Below are 17672 nucleotides of genomic sequence, written 5' to 3'. Positions count from 1 at the left end.
TTTTTCCTTCTAATAGCTGTATCCAGTCCACTCTCACCAGCTCACCTCTCAGCTTTGTAAAATTTGTCTTCCTCCAATCAAGAACTTTTACTCCTGTTCTATCTTTGTCCTTTTCCATAATGGTTCCCAATCTTTATTATGGCCACTATCTTCAAAACAGTCCCCCACTGCTGCTTTATCCAGCTTCATTTCCTAAGACTAAATCTGGAATTACACTCCTCTCATTGGTCTTGTTACATGTTGGCTAAAAAACTTCTCTTGAATGCAGTTCAAGAATTTTGGATCCTCTGTGCCCTTCACACTGTTTGTATCCCAATTGATATTAGGGCAGTTGAAGTCCCCAACGAGTGCCCCACACTCCACCCGACTGTCTTTTCCATTGCCTACATGGCTCCTGGGAAGATGGGGGGGCTGGGTGGAGGAAAGAAAGTAGCCACAGTGTCTACTCCTGGTCACTATCCAGTGTCCCTGCTGGAAACAGAGGGTGTGTGACAGTTAAGTGAGGAAAAAGAAAGGACTAGTATCTAATCCCCCACACAGGGGAATAGCAGACTGGCACTCACCGTGGAACAGTCTCTAACTGAGGAGTCAGCCCCTTCAGCAAAGGAGGAGAGGGAGTTGGAGGAAATCATGTTTCCTTTTCCTGTTTTACAGAAGGATTGCACCGTACTACACCAGAGAATACAGAGAGAATAGACACCACAGATAGATTCTGACCATCACCCAAGGAACAACTGCACAACTGTGGGAAGACATCCAGTCCCTTCACAGCATTGCTCAACACAGAGAAGGTTGGGCAGTGAAACCATCATCTAGAAATCGGTCGGGTCAGGGGAGCTTTGACATATCATCAGATCTGAAACTGGTCAGTGGTGTGGAACCTTCCATCAGAACCAACCTTTCTGAAGGTTCGGCTGTGGGCGATGAGTCAGGGTGAGGCTGGGAAGAAGTGTGAGTGGCTCCAAGTGTGGTGAGACCTTCAATCATTCATCGAGCCTCATGAATCACTGACTCATTCCTACAGGTGAGAGGCTGTTCAAGTGTGAGTAGGACTCCACAGGCTGATCTCCGAACAGGCAATCTGTTGTATAACTGTTAACACAAGGGCAGCCACATGGAAGAGAAGCAATTCAAGTGTGAGGTTTGTAATGAAGGTTTTGTACATCTACAAGACTCCTGATACACCAGAGGATTCACATGGGGGAGAAACCCTTCAGGTGTGATGTTTGTGAGAAGGCTTTCACCCAATCCTCCCATCTTCTGTCACACCAGTCGAGTCACACAGGCGAGAAACCCTTCACGTGCGATTTGTGTGACAAATCATTCTCAAACTCATTGGCCTTCCACAGACACCAACGCATTCACACAGGAGAGAAACCATTTAAATGTGAGGTTTGTGACAGATCATTTTTGCAGTCCTCGACCCTCCTCATGCACCAATGCACTCACACAGGGGAGAAACCATTCACATGCAAGGTGTGTATCAAATCATTCTTGGATTTATCGACCCTCTGCAGACACCAGCGTATTCACACAGTGAAACCATTCATGTGCAATGTGTGCCTCAAATCGTTCCTGGAATTATCGATCTTCCACAAACACGAGCACATTCACAAAGGGCAGAAACCGTTCATCTGTGAGGTTTGTGACAAATCATTCTCGCTGTCAGCGAACCTCCGCAGACAGCCAACGCATTCACACAGGGGAAAAACCATTCACATGTGAGGTGTGTGATAAATCATTCTTGCTGTCAGCAAATCTCCGCAGACACCAACACATTCACACAGGGGAAAAACCACTCAGGTGCAAGGTGTGTGAGAAATCATTCTCATTCTCATCGGCCCTTCTACTGCACCAATGCACTCACACCGGAGAGAAACCATTCATGTGCCATGTGTGTATGAAATTGTTCTCTGATTCATCACAACTCCGCAGACACCAACGCACTCACACAGGGGAGAAACCATACACATGCAAAGTGTGCATCAAATCATTCTCGGATTTATCAACCTTCCGCAGGCACCAACGCATTCACACGGGAGAAACCATTCACCTGCGAGGTGTGTGACAAATCATTCTTGCAGTCATCAAGCCTCCTCATACACCAACATATTCACAGAGGGGAGAAACCATTCACGTGCCAGGTGTGTGACAAATCATTCTCGTCATCTTCAGACCTCCGCAAACATGAACGAGTTCACACAGGCGAGAAACCATTCATGTGTGAGGTATGTGACAAATCATTCTTGCAGCCAGGGAACCTTCGCAGACACCGACGTATTCACGCAGGAGAAACCGTTCGGGTGTGAGGTCTGTGTCAAATCATTCTCTGACTCTTCAAGCCTCTGTTTACACCAACGCATTCACACAAGGGAGAAACCATTCACATGCAATGTTTGTGACAAATCATTCTCAGGGTCATCAATCTTCCTGCTCCATCAGAGGAGCCACACAGCGGAGTAACCTTTCAAGTCTGATTTTGGTGATAAAGCTTTTGTGACAACTTCAACCCTCCTGGGACACCAGAGGCTTCACAAAGGGGAAAAATCTTCAGGTGCGATGTTTGTGACAAAGCTTTCACCCTCAGCTCCGATCTCCTGAAACACCAGCAGATTCACACTGGAGAGAACCCATTTAGGTGTGAGGTGTGTCAAGGCTTTTGCACAGTCAGCGTATCTCCTGGTCCATCAATGCACTCACACGGGGAAGAAACCCGACTGGTGTGAGTTCTGTAATAAAATTTTCAGGAGGTTGGACCTCCTGGAACGTCGTTGAAGCCACACAGGACCCACTGAGCCAAGTTTTTATTCCATTTGTCATCAGAGTGTGAATGTCTACGCAAGCTCACTGCAAAGGATGTTCAGTGATATTGGGACACAGAACAAGAAGCAGCTTTCAAACATCAAGTCACATCAAACAACTAGTGACGACAACCCCAGTGCTGAGGTACGATGATGTCAATGATGAAGTCACCCTGCAGTCAGATGCCAGTGAAACTAGACTTGGAGCAACCCTTATGCAGCAAAGACAACCAGTTGTGTTTGTATCCAGATCATTAACACAAACTGAATGACACTATACACAGATTGAGAAAGAGAGTCTGGCTATTGTCTTTGCCTGTGAGCATTTCAACCAGCACCTGTTTCGGGGAGAGAAAGTGATGGTATAGTCAATCCAGAAGCCACTTCAAAGTATTTTTCTCAAACCGCTTCTAGCTGGTACAGAGCATTTACAAAGGATGTTACTTTATTTGCAGAGATATCATTTGGAAGTGAAGTACAAGCAAGGGAAGCAGATGTACATCACTGACATGCTGTCAAGAGCTGCACTCTCTTTGAAGGAAGTGGATGATGCTGGTACAGAGTGTGAAATCTTCCAGATTCAACAAGAAGCAACAGCACAACATGCTCTAGAAGTCATCAATCCTGCAGAGACATTGAATCTGACAGACAAGCGTCTTGCTCAGATCAAGAAAACTACACAATGAGATGCAACTTTTCAAATGTTACAGGGAGTTGTGATGAAAGGATGGCCTGAAACCATCAAGGACACACCTGTTGCTGTAAGAGAGTATTGGGCAGACAGAGATGAAGTGATCACCCAAGATGGTATCTTGTACAAAGGGACTAGGGTCATTATCCCTAAAGAGATGCTGAAGCACATCTACACAAACCATCAAAGAATCAAATCTAGTCTGAGGGAGGGAAGAGAAGTGCTTTACTGGCCAAACATGAGCAATGAGATTGAGGACCACATCAGCCAGTGCTGTGTTTGTAATGAACATCAAGCTAAGCAAGATAAAGAGCTGCTCATAACTCACAACATCCCAGACAGACCATGGATGAAGCTTGGAGTAGACCTCTTCACTCTCACTGGAACTGATTATCTCGTCACATTCGACTACTATTCAGACTACTGGGAGACCAGCTGACATCAACAACTACCAGTGAGACTGTAGAAAGCCTGAAAGCACAGTTCAGTTGTCATGGAATTCCTGACATTGTGATGAGCGACAATGACCCTCAATTCACAAGGGGAGAATTCAGACACTTGATGAATGATTGGGAAATTCAGCACCATGCATCATCTCCACACTATCCCCAGTCAAATGGAAAGGCTGAGGCAGCGGTGAAAACAGCCAAAGGGATCATCAAAAAATCAACTAGATCCAGCACAGAGCAATCTTAGAGTGGAGAAACACACTTACTGAAAGCATGGAAAGTTGTCCAGTCCAGTGGCTAATGCCACGCTCTACCCAGACTACTCTTCTGTTATGACTGATGCAGTTGGTGAAGCTGAGTTATGTTAAAAATCCGAGAGGGAAACTTCAAACAACTGTCATAACCTATAATTTTAAGTGTTCTGTTTGAGATGCGACTCTCAATTCAGGAATCAGACCACCAGTTCTCGAGGTTTTACATTTAAACTAAATGAAACATTTTATTAATTTCCACGGGTTAAAATATATATACACATGGCTACAAATTACCGCTATCATAACTTTTAACAACTTCCCAAACTAATCTCCATTAAGGCAACAGCAACCCATAGACTTAACCAAACACCAGGCAAAGCATTTTCACCTTATGAATTCAAAATGAGGTTCATTTTACTTTGGTTCCTGTGGAGACAGTTGGAGGCTTGCAGCTGCCTTTTGATCTCACAATGCCTCGGCGTGCACATGCAAAACTGCTGACGTTATACCTAGCCCCGTTCATTGAATGTAAATTCTCATTGTATCACCAGCCTCTTTGAACTCCACCTTCTACAATAAAACCCCTTTCATGGTACCAATTCTATTAGTGATATAAGCATGTTGCCTGGTATCTGCTAGCTAGGTGGTAGTTTTCACCCCACTTCTTGAATACTCTATTCAAAAATGTAAATGCACTCTATCTCTCTACATCTCAAAACTAGTACACATCAAGGCACCCAGACTAGCTGGCTTTAATCCAATTAAGACACACTCTCAGACTAAATCTCTATTTTAAAAGAAAAATATTTTCTAATAATATTATATACATTAATAACTTCATAACACTTCCAACAGCTAAAAAACTACTGAGAACAGAAGTAGTAACAGGAGTGAGTGCCAAAATCAAAGTGAAACAACAGAGAGACAAATTTCACTTTGATAAAGCTGCCACATCACTGCCAGAGCTGAGTTGGAGTGCCGGTCAGAGTGAAAACATTCAACGTACTCGACGAAAGCCAGGTCACTTGGCAACTTGGGTCCTGTGTGGAGAAGTTGTTACCTCGATCGTACACGGTGAAAGTGAAGGACCAGATCTATCGTCACAACCGCAGACATCTACATGCAACCGGAGAAGCTGCTCCTTCACAGCAGACAGCTGATGAGGCAGATCCGATTTCACCAACTGAGCAAGGAACTGAATGACCAGCAGTCCCAGAGGTCAACCGTTCCCCAACAAATGCAGTGGATCAGCAGCAACAATTACCACAGCAACAACACTCACCACGGCAATAACATTCCCAGAGAGACAACGTCACCTCAGGAACCAGCAGACAACAACTCTCACACGTTCTTAAGAAGACCTGAACACTTTAAAGATTGTGTGTGTAATGTGCTGTGTAGGGACAGACGCAATTGGAACAGACCAGAAAGAACAAAGTGTTTGTGTGACTATTTTCTTTATGGACGGTATATATGGAGTAACTTATAAACGATAGTGCATGCAATTTTTTTTCTTTTTATGAACAGGGGCATATTTGGAAAAATCCCTTTTTACTTCTCATATTAATATGACCTCTGGTGTCATCATATGTAAATAAAGGTTGGAGGGCAGGAACTATTTTATGGACCACAAGGAACATTGTTTAAAATTCAAACGGCTACAAATATTTCTGGAGTAACATGAGTTTCCTGAAGCTTGGGAAACTGACCAGTGAAACAGAGGCAACTTTGAGCAGCAGATCAGGTGGGGATTTAAACTTGTCATTGTCCCATCTGAATAAAACCTCACTTATTGCAGCTGCTGTCTCAGTTCCACCGATAAATCTTTGACAGAGATTTCTCATGTGGGAAACACCTGGCACGTGATGAGCATTTTTCATCCTCGGAGGCTTTCATACTGACAACATCAGTGTGGGATGTGTATCCTCGGATGCGTTTGACAGCAGATCAGAAGAGGAACACCCACAGCATCAAAGGCAGCGATGACGTGCAGTGGTGGGATCAGAACATAAACAGGAGGGGAGTAATTTACTCTCCTCTGCTCTCCTCTATTTCTCCACCTCCCATCTCTCCTTCCACTCCTACCCAACTCCCTTCTCTCTTTCGTCCTCATCATCTTTCCCACCTTGCCTTCCTCCTCAATCCTCCACTCTCGCCTTCTGTCTCTCTTCCCCTAGAAATCAACAGAAACTCGCCACTCTCATTATTCCCATCAGGGACTATGATCATTTCTCTGACTGGTACCAGCTCCCTGGGTAATTTTTAATAAACCATTAAATATCAAGAATGTTCAATTTACACTTGACGAAACTTGTATTTAAACTTCCTAATACGGTCAATTTCAGCTGGATTACATTGATAAATCCAACACAAACTAGCATAAACACCTGTGCATTTGTGGTGGTTGCATGTTTGTCAAGGGGTTTTACTAAAGCAAACATTTAAAAAAATTGTGAGACCAATTGAAGCAGTTTTATTTAAGGCTGGTACATTGTGATCTGATTGGCTTCATGATCAATGAGTGTGTAAACATCTACAGAATAATTTCTTCACTCACTTTACAACATGTTTGTGTTTCAATAAATGGTGGGCGGGGTTTGTACAGGGAACCCAGAGCCTGAGGAATTATTAGTGTGACCCTGACAACAACTTTAATCCATGTTCATGGAATAATCCATCTGGAGTCGGACTTGAACCCACAACCTTGTTCTCTGAGTCAGAGGGTTGTGGGTTCAAGTCCCACTCCAGGGCTTGGGCACGAAAAATCATGGCTGACACTCCAGTGCAGGACTGAGGGGTGGAAGAGATTACAGAGATAGGGAGGGGAGAGGCTATGGAGGGATTTGAAAACAAGCTCAAAAGCCTCTTTAAATTGAACACTCAGAAGAGTGGGTTATTCCTTGAGTTTTATTCCTGACACACTGTTAGAACTGTTCCTAAACAAAAGAATTTTCATGAGTGAATGACAGCAGAATGGTTAATCAGCAGATAAAAACAAAAAACTGCGGATGCCGGAAATCCAAAACAAAAACAGAAATACCTGGAAAAACTCAGCAGGTCTGGCAGCATCAGTGGAGAAGAACAAAGTTGACGTTTCGAGTCCTCATGACCCTTCAACAGAACTAAGTAAAAATAGGAGAGGGGTGAAATATAAGCTGGTTTAAGGTGGGGGGAGAGAGGTTTGGGGGGGGGTGGGGGTGGTTGTAGGGACAAGCAAACAGTGATAGGAGCAGATAATCAAAAGGTGTCACAGACAAAAGAACAAAGAGGTGTTGAAGGTGGTGATATTATCTAAAAGAATGTGCTAATTAAGAATGGATGGCAGGACACGCAAGGTACAGATAGCTTTAGTGGGGGTGGGGTGAAATAAGACTAAAAGGGCATAAAAGGTATAGATTTAAAAAATAATGGAAATAGGTGGGAAAAGAAAAATCTATATAAATTATTGGAAAAAACAAAAGGGAGGGGGAAGAAACGGAAAGGGGGTGGGGATGGAGGAGGGAGTTCAAGATCTAAAGTTGTTGAACTCAATATTCAGTCCGGAAGGCTGTAAAGTGCCTAGTCGGAAGATGAGGTGCAAAGTGGTCGCCCAGTCAGCGTTTGGTCTCTCCAATGTAGAGGAGACCGCATTGGGAGCAACGAATTTCCCCCAACTTAGTCTACTGCATTCGTTGCTCCCAATGCAGTCTCCTCTACATTGGAAAGACCAAATGCAGACTGGGCGACCGCTTTGCAGAACACCTTTGGTCTGCCCGCAAGAATGACCCAGACCTCCCTGTCGCTTGCCATTTTAACACTCCACCCTGCTCTCTTGCCCACATGTCTGTCCTTGGCTTGCTGCATTGTTCCAGTGAAGCTCAACGCAAATTGGAGGAACAGCACCTCATCTTCCAACTAGGCACTTTACAGCCTTCCGGACTGAATATTGAGTTCAACAACTTTAGATCTTGAACTCCCTCCTCCATCCCCACCCCCTTTCCGTTTCTTCCCCCTCCCTTTTGTTTTTTCCAATAATTTATGTAGATTTTTCTTTTCCCACCTATTTCCATTATTTTTTAAATCTATACCTTTTATGCCCTTTTAGTCTTATTTCACCCCACCCCCAGTAGAGCTATCTGTACCTTGCGTGTCCTGCCATCCATTCTTAATTAGCGCATTCTTTTAGATAATATCACCACCTTCAACACCTCTTTGTTCTTTTGTCTGCTCCTATCACTGCTTGCTTGTCCCTACAACCACACCGCCCACCCCCCCCGCCCGACCCCACTTCTCTCCCCCCACCTTAAACCAGCTTATATTTCACCACTTTCCTATTTTTACTTGGTTCTGTTGAAGGGTCATGAGGACTCGAAACGTCAACTTTGTTCTTCTCCACCGATGCTGCCAGACCTGCTGAGTTTTTCCAGGTATTTCTGTTTTTGTTTTGGTTAATCAACAGTACTGATTGAAGACAATCCCTTAAGATGTCCATTCCAGCTAACACCAGGGACTTTACCACCTTTCACAGCTTCAGGAACCCAGACACAAAGACAACACTGACACCTGCAGCTCTAACTAGTTACCACTTTAAATCAAATCAAACTTTCAGGTTGCCAGTTTATATGGGGAAAGGCATTCTGTACACAGCCTTGAACATGCAAACGAGGAGCAGGAGTAGGCTGTTTGGCCCCTCAAGCCTCTGCCGGTCAATAAGATCATGGCTGATCTGATAGTAACCTCAAACCTGCATCCTGCCTACCCCCGATTTCCTATCACCACCACCCTCCTCAGCTTACCAAGAATCTATCCATCTCTGCCTCAAAAATATTCAAAGACTCTGTTCCTCAAAAGGCGGTGGAAGCAGAGTTCCAAAGACTCACGTCCCTCTGAGAGAAAAAAATTCGCCTTATGTACTGAATCTGACACTCCAGTGCAGTACTAAGGGAGTGCTGCACTGTCAGAAGTGCCATCTTACAGATGAGTTAAACCAAGGTCCTGTCTGCCCTGCCAAGTGAATGTAAAAGATCACATGACACTATGTAGTAGAAGAGCAGGGGGGGGTTATCCCTGATATCCTGGCCAATAATCCCACAATCAATGTCACAAAAACAAATGAACTTATCATTATCACATTGTTGTTTGTGGGAGCTTGCTGTGCACAAATTGGCTGCCATGTTTCCTACATTACAAACATTGACTACACTTCAAAAAGCTCTTCATTAGCTGTAAAGTGCCTTTAGACGTCAAGTTTGTGAAGTTGATATAAAACTGGATTTTTTCTATCTTGGGGAAATCAGTGCCATTGACCAATATATTGTGTACAGAACTCTTACTGTCAGCTCCTGAGTGTTTCACTGAATAGGAACACACCCTGCTGACAAATCAGGTCATTAAAGTTTATCTAAAAAGTGAATTTATTGTGAGTTATAAATCTACACAGAAGATTGATAAAACAGCAGACAAATAATATTCAGCTCACACCAAACTTTGAATCAACCAAAATAACAAAGCATTTGAAAATGACTCGAGGTCTTTCCCAGAACATGAAATGAATCTCGGAAGAGTGTAAGGTGAACGTATCACACCGTTATTACATTGAGGTATGATGGGCTGAGGGAACTCAGGTCTGTAGAGACTCACCCCAACTCCCTCACCATACTCAGGATGGTAGTCCTCCCAGACAGGAGAGTACAAACATTCCCCATGGTATTAGTCAAACACCCGTCACCTGAAGAGGATCTGTCTATAATTCACATCACCAACTAAAACAGCATCCAATTCTACTCCATACCCATTCCTGAGAGCTGGCTCACTTTACTAACACACTCACATCAAGGGAAACTCTCTCAGAATACTACAGACAGAAGTATCACAGACGCTTTAAAAGGTGTTTCCCCAAAGTTGCCCATGAACAATATATTTCTATGTGAGAGTGTATTTCTTATCCTTGGAGTGAGAAAGTCAATTTACAATAACACAGCAGCAAGGCCTTTTGTACATGAAAAGGAAAGGTTAGTTTATTTCAACACTCTTGCTCTTGAAGTTCCTTAAGGAAAAATGATACCACTCACACATACACACAAAGATTAATTACAGATTAAGATAAAACAATACTTATAAAAATTGGATCAGTTCAATCTATATTCGGTACAGGCCTGAAGGTTTTGAAGTTGAAATGTTGCATTGTCAGAAATGAAGGTCTTGGGATTGTAGAGTTGTCTCTGCAGCTGTGATGGCTTCCACTGTCAAATTGCCCGAGGTTACTTTAACAGGTGAGATTTGTAGATGGAATCTGATTTACAGGGAGGAGAGAGGGTTCCTTACTTCTGTTCTGCTGGTGTGGCACGTTTAGCTGCATAGTTACTTTACAGCAGACCAGCATCTTTCTTAGATGCCTTCCTTTGTCTCTCCCTGGGTTGCAGCTTCTTCAAGATGGTTCTCTGAGTCATAAGGTTGTGGGTTCAAGTCTCACTCCAGACACTTACGTACTGAGTCTGACACTCCAGTGCAGTACTGAGGGAGTGCTGCACTGTCAGAGGTAGCATCTTGCAGATGAGTTAAACCAAGGTCCTGTCTGCCCTGCCAGGTGAATGTAAAAGATCCCATGACACGATGTAGTAGAAGAGCAGGGGGAGGGGGGGGGGCGGTTATCCCTGATATCCTGGCCAATAATCACACAATCAATGTCACATAAACAAATGAACTTATCATTATCACATTGCTGTTTGTGGGAGCTTGCTGTGTACAAATTGGCTGCCATGTTTCCTACATTACAAACATTGACTACACTTCAAAAAGCTCAGGAAAAGGGCCTTTTCCTGCCCTTTTCAATGATTTTTGCAGGCAAGAAAAGATGGCCACTATTATCATATGACCTGTACAAGAAAGCCCAGCCACTTTCCAAAAAGGCACAAGGTAATTCCATAACAGTTATCCAAAGTCTCCTTACCCCCTGTAGTGATCAAAGGGCCAAGGTGTTCACACTTTACAGTGGTTTTTCAGTGTCTTTGTGTTTGGAGGAAAAGCCATCGGTTCTCTTTACTCTTTTGGACCACTCATTGAATTTTAAAGGTATGTGTCTGAGGATGTCTCCTCTTTGTCTGGCTGAAGCGGTTCTGGCCCGAGTCCACAAGGAGAAAGTCACTTGACACTTGGAGTCTATTTTAGAAAACTCAGTCCAAGATTTACAAAATGTGACTTTCAAACCAATTCTTCTAAAATTTGTAACATCATAACTAGGCACTGTAACAGTACTGGAAATCTGGAACTCCCTACAAAATTGAGTCAATTGAAAATTTTAAAACTGATTGATCAAATTTTATTTGGGAAAGTTCAGGGTTACAGAGCCAAGGCAGGTAGATGGAGTTCAGATACAGATCAGTCATGATCTACCTGAATGATGTAAAAGGCTTGAGGGATTACTCCAGTCCCTACATTCCTTAAACTCCTCTCCATTCCCCCTCCATTCTTATCTCCAACAATATTTGTTCTATTCAACCTCCAACTGAGCTTCTGAACCCATACCATCTCTATCACAAAGACCACTTCCTTCTCCATGTGTGAGTGTGTTGATGGACCAGGACATACGCTGACTGTGTGAACGCCTTGCACTGCACCTCACATTTGAAAGGTTTCTCCTGTGTGAATCTTCTGATGTCGCATGATGAGCTCGAGAAGGATTTGTTGCACACATCGCATGTGAATGGTTTCTCTGCGGTGTGAATGCGTTGATGTACGCGGAAGGTTGACAATCTGGAGAATGATTTGTTGCTCACCTCACAAGTGAATGGTTTCTCCCCTGTGTGAATGCGCCAGTGACTCACCAGGGTTGATGACTGTGCAAAGCCCCTGTTACAAACCTTACACCTGAACGGTTTCTCCCCAGTGTGCACACGTTGGTGTACGTGGAGCTTCCCAGACTTCAAAAAGGCTTGGCCACACACCTCATACTTGAGTGGCTTCTCCCCAGTGTGGATGAGTTGGTGCTTCAGGAGCGTCGATGACTGTGTGAAGGCTCGTTCGCACACCTCACATTTGAATGGCTTCTCCCTTGTGTGAATCCTCTCATGTATTAGGAGATCAGAGGAGCAGGCAAAAACTTTCTCACATACCTCACACTTGAAGGGCTTCTCACCTGTGTGAATCCTTTGGTGAATGAGGAGGCTTGTAGATTTCACAAAAGCTTTATTGCAAACCTCACGCTTGAATACCCTTTCCCCCATGTGAATGGTTGGTGTGTGTGGAGATTCGATGACACCGAGAATGATTTGTTGCCCAACTCGCATGTGAATGGTTTCTCTCCTGTGTCAATACGTCGATGTTTTACCAGAGCTGAAGACTGTGCAAAGCCTCTGTTACACACCTCGCACGTGAATGGTTTCTGCCCAGTGTGAATATGTCTGTGATTCACGAGTGTTGATGACTGGGTGAAGGCTCAGTCACACAACTCACACTTGAATGGTTTCTCTAACATGTAGCTGCTGTTGTGTTACAGGTGGTACAATAGATGCACCTTGTGTATTAGAAGTTCTTATGAGGTTGTGGAGCCCTCCTCACAAACCTCACACTTGAACAGCCTCTCACCTGTAGGAATGAGTCAGTGGTTCATGAGGCTCAATGAACGATTGAAGCTCTCATCACACTTGGAGCTCACTCACACATTTTCCCAGCCTCACCTTGACCAATCGCCCACAGCCAAACCATTAGAAATGTTGGTTCTGATGAAAGGCTCCACACCACTGACCAGTTTCAGATCTGATGATATGTCAAAGCTCCCCTGACCCGACCAATTTCCAGATGATGGTTTCACTGCCCAACCTTCTCTGTGTTGAGCAATGCTGTGAAGGGACTGGATGTCTTCCCACAGTTGTGCAGTTGTTCCTTGGGTGATGGTCAGGATCTATCTGCGGTGTCTATCCTTTCTGTATTCTCTGGTGTAGTACGGTGCAATCCTTCTGTCAAACAGGAAAAGGAAACGTGATTTCCTCCAACTCCCTCTCCTCCTTTGCTGAAGGGGCTGACTCCTCAGTTAGAGACTGTTCCACAGTGACGGACAGTCTGCTATTCCCGTGTGTGGGGATCAGATGTAAGTCCCTTTTCTTTTCCTCCCTTGACTGTAACGCACCTTTTCTGGATAATGACCAGGAGCAGACAATGTGGCTACTTTCTTTCCTATGCTCAGTGCCCCCATCTTCCCAGGCACCATGAGGACAATGGAAAAGACAGTCGGGCAGAGTGTAAAACGGGCTCTCAATTCACTATGAGCCATGCTGGTGAAAGCCAGTTTTATTCTTAGTTTATGTGTTTAATATAAGACATTCAGGAGAAATGTTAATTCAACAGAGATTTTAAACTTTCTCCCCTTGTTTTTCACAATTATTTGAAGAAAACACATTGGGCAGGAAGTGCTGGAAGCTAAGGAAAATATTGCTTCAGTGTAGCTGATTGAAGGGTTCTGGTTTATCCTGGGAAATTAGATACACTGCACTCGCTCAGACTGCACATCCCAAATTCAGATATCAGCCACAGCACTGGGCAAAACTATCAAATCCAAGCCCAGGCTTTTGGGAAAGGCCAAGGCCTTCAGGTAAAATCTTTAAAGAAGGCATTAAAAGACATTTCAATAAATGTGTCTCCAGGTATGACAGCCGAATTGCTATGGTGCTGGATTAACAATCCAGAGATTGAGAGTTCAAATCCAACCATGGAAAGTTACATACATAGAATTACAGTGCAGAAACAGGGCATTTGGCCCAATGGGTCCATGCTGGTCTTTATGCTTCGGACATGTCTCCTCTCACCCCTCTTCATCTCACCTATTAGCATATCCTTCTGTTCCTTTCTCCCTCATTGCTAATTGAGATTCCAGCAAGAGGTTCGCAAAGAGGTCTGGTGAGGGGTGAGGGACCATTCCCAAAGTCACCTTTGCAGTCACAGAGTGACGACCTGAACAGAGAGTCACTCTCAGAGCACAGAATGACTTCCCAAGTCACAGACTCAATCACCGCTCTCACTCTTTTTCTGTAACTCTCCCCACTAGCCCTCTTCCCCGCTCTGCTGTGTCCCTCCCTTTTTTATCCCTCTGTCATCTGTCCCTCCCTCCTGTGTACTCTTTCTCCTGTCACTCTCTTCTGTTATACTCCCTCCTGTGTCCCTCTCTTCTGTGCCTGTGCTGATCCCACCACTGCGCGTCATCGCTGTCTTGGATGCTGTGGGTCTTCCTCTCCTGATCTGCTGTCAAACACATCCGGGGCTACACATCCCACACTGATGTTGTCAGTTTGAAAGTCTCTGAGGATGAAGAATGTTATTCCCACACTAGAAATCTCTGTCAAACATTTACCGGGGGAACTGAGACAGCAGCTGCAATAAGTGAGGTTTTATTCAGATGGGACAATGACAAGTTTAAATCCCCACCTGATCTGCTGCTCAAAGTCGCCTCCGTTTCACTGGTCAGTTTCCCAAACTTCAGGAAACTCATGTTACTCCAGAAATATTTGGATTGGCTGTGAGAGACGTCAATCAGAGAGCCCCACCCACTCTACCCATTCCCTCCTCTTCCTGTTCCACAGCTGCTTCACTTCCTGTAGGGACTCAAAACCAACTCAGGACATGGTGAGTGAAGGAGCACAATTTATAATAATTACATCCCATAATATCCACACTAATCTTCAGGCAGTCTGACTATCCTGTGGGGAATCAGCTGTGGAAATGCCCCTTATGCTGTGTGAGAACATCCAGCTGAGAGAGCTGTTTACTCGGTGCTTTGTGCTCAACTGTTTGCCTGGAGCTGTGTGTTGGATATTGAGTGTGTTTATTGGAAGCATTTCCCTTCTGATTTACAGGCTGACTTTTGTTGATGGCTCATTACTGAATATGAGAAGGTGAGGTGTAATTATCTGGGAGGTGCAGAGTGTCTGAGGATTCTTACTGATTTCCTATTGTTGAGTTGTGTGTGTGTGTGTTGGGAGCTGGTTATTATCCTGTGGACTGTGAATGGTCAGTTCTGTCTGTGTGTTGGGATCTGGATGTTTCCTGTCTTTTCAAATCCCTCCAAGACCTCCCACAACCCGATCTCTAAAACCTCGTCAGAAAAGAAAAAAGACCTGATTTATATCGAGCCTCTCATGACCACCAGATGCTCCAAATGTTTTAGAGCCACTGAAGTACTTTTGAAGTTTGGTCACCGTTGTAATGTAGGATGCCTGGCGGCCAATGTGCCAGCAAGCTCCGAAATTTTGTTAGCACTCTTGCAAAGTGCCTTGGGACATTAGACAATGTTAGAGGTGCTATAAAAGTGCAAGTTGATGTTGTCTATTGTGTAAAAGGTCAGAAAGTGAGCAGGTGTTCAGTGGGAGCAGCGTGATTCTCCTCATGGTTCACTATCCTACTGACCCTCACTGTGAAGCAGTGTCCCAGTGAGGGGGCAGATTCATTGTAAAGGGAGATTGGGTTATAACCTATAACTGGCAGCAGAGCAGGGTGGGAATGGCTGCACACTAGTTGGCTCAGTGTGTCAAGGAGCACTGAAGGATCCGGCCCCCTCCCTGCATGGACTGGGTGGGGGGTGGGTTTGAAGGAAGTTCCTGATCACCAGGGAATGGTACTGAGCCAATTGTTGGAGCTGCCGGCTGACAAGTGATGGAGCAGACCCGAGGGGCCAAGTGGCCTACTCCTGCTCCTAATTCATATATGTCTCAGCCCAGATCGGAGGCAGTGGACAGAAAGGCAAGTGGCAGAGAGGGAGTCAATGCTGTTCCTGACATGTCTATCTACTGGTTTGATGATAATCATGGAATGAGGGCTGTGCCGGGCTGTGAAATTGTGGTGGAATACAATCCTGCTGCTGCTGATGGCTCACTGCACCTCATGGATACCCAGTTTTGGGATCTGCCCTTGAAGCACTCACTCATCAGTTGGGAGGGAAGTGGTAGTTTTCTTTGAACTTCTTTGACCTGAAGCCACGGGACTCCATGGAGTTAATATTGAGAGTTCCCCACCTGCTAGTGGAATGGGACATACCCGGGGATGGTGACGGAGGAATCTGGGATGTTTCCAGATTGACACGATTCAGTGAGTATCACTGCTACTTGACCAGTCTGTGGGGCAACTCTCCTCACTTGAGTTTTTTGCCCTCTGTGCCCTTCACACTGTTTGTATCCCAATTGATATTAGGGCAGTTGAAGTCCCCAGCGATTACTGCCCTACACTCCACCCAACTATCTTTTCCATTGCCCTTACGGTTCCTAGGATGATGGGGGGGTCTGGGTGGAGGAAAGAAAGTCGCCACATTGCCTGGTCCTGGTCACTATCCAGTGTCCCTGACATCCAGTCCCTTCACAGCATTGCTCAACACAGAGAAGGTTGGGCAGTTAAACCATCATCTGGAAATCGGTCAGGTCAGGGGAGCTTTGACATATCATCAGATCTGAAACTGGTCAGTGGTGTGGAACCTTCCATCAGAACCAACCTTTCTGAAGGTTTGACTGTGCACAATGAATCAAGGTAAGGCTGGGAAGAAGTGTGAGTGGGCTCCAAGTGTGGTGAGAGTTTCAATCATTCATCGAGCCTCATGAACCACTGACTCATTCCTACAGGTGAGAGGCTGTTCAAGTGTGAACTGTGTGAGGAGGACTCCACAGGCTCATAATATCTCCTGAACACACAAGGTGCATCTGTAACAACCTCTGTTAAGACAAGGGAGCCAATGGAAGAGAAAAGATTCAAGTCTGAGGCTTGTGATAAAGCTTTTGTGACATCTTCAAACCTCCTGACATGCCAGAGAATTTACCTGGGATCGAAACCCTTCAGGTGTGAAGTTTGTGAAGTGACTTTTACCTCCAATCTCCTGAGACACCGGAGGATCCACACAGGGGAGCAACCATTCAAATGCGAGGTGTGCAACAAATCATTCTCACGGTCTTGAACCCTCTGTGTACATCAACACATTCACACAGAGGTAACTGTTCAAGTGCGAGGAATGTGATAAAGCCTTCACAAAGTTTTCGAAGCTCCTGGTCCATCAGACAGGCCACACAGCAGAGAAACCATTAAAGAGATGTGCAACAAATCATTCTTACAGTCATTTAAACTCCTGCTCCATCAGAGGATCCACACAAGGAGTAACCATTCAAGTGTGAGGTTTGTGATAAAGCTTTCTTGACGTCTTCAACATGAAATATTGGTGTGAGTTCTGTAAGAAAGCCTTCACACAGTTAGACTTCCTGGAAAATCAGCAAACCCCGCTGGATCTGCCTAGCCAGGTTCTTGCCAATCTGTCATCAGAGTGTGAATCTCTACACAGCCTCACTGCAAAGGATGTTCAGTGATATTGGGGCACAGAACAAGAAGCAGCTTTCACTCACATCAAACAACTAGTGACGACAACCCCAGTGCTGAGGTACGATGATGTCAGTGATGAAGTCACCCTGCAGTGAGATGCCAGTGAAACAGGACTTGGAGCAACCCTCATGAAGCAAGGACAACCAATGGTGTTTGC

The 17672-nt window shown here is 44.8% G+C and overlaps 1 protein-coding gene across 1 annotated transcript in view; it reads right to left on the bottom strand.

The window, feature by feature from the left end:
- The window catches only part of LOC144695253 (uncharacterized), a 612706-nt gene extending 599583 nt beyond the window's left edge, over positions 1-13123 (bottom strand). Inside the window, exon 1 of the mRNA XM_078566157.1 lies at positions 12828-13123. The gene's annotated coding sequence lies outside the window, so the exon portion shown is untranslated. The remainder of the gene's footprint in view (positions 1-12827) is intronic.
- Between the last annotated feature and the right edge of the window lie 4549 nt (positions 13124-17672).

Source organism: Cetorhinus maximus, chromosome 21, assembly GCF_964194155.1.
Source record: "Cetorhinus maximus chromosome 21, sCetMax3.hap1.1, whole genome shotgun sequence".
Classification (NCBI taxonomy): domain Eukaryota; kingdom Metazoa; phylum Chordata; class Chondrichthyes; order Lamniformes; family Cetorhinidae; genus Cetorhinus; species Cetorhinus maximus.
The sequence above is the reverse complement of the archived record's forward strand: the minus strand, read 5'-3'. Positions and strand labels throughout refer to the sequence as shown.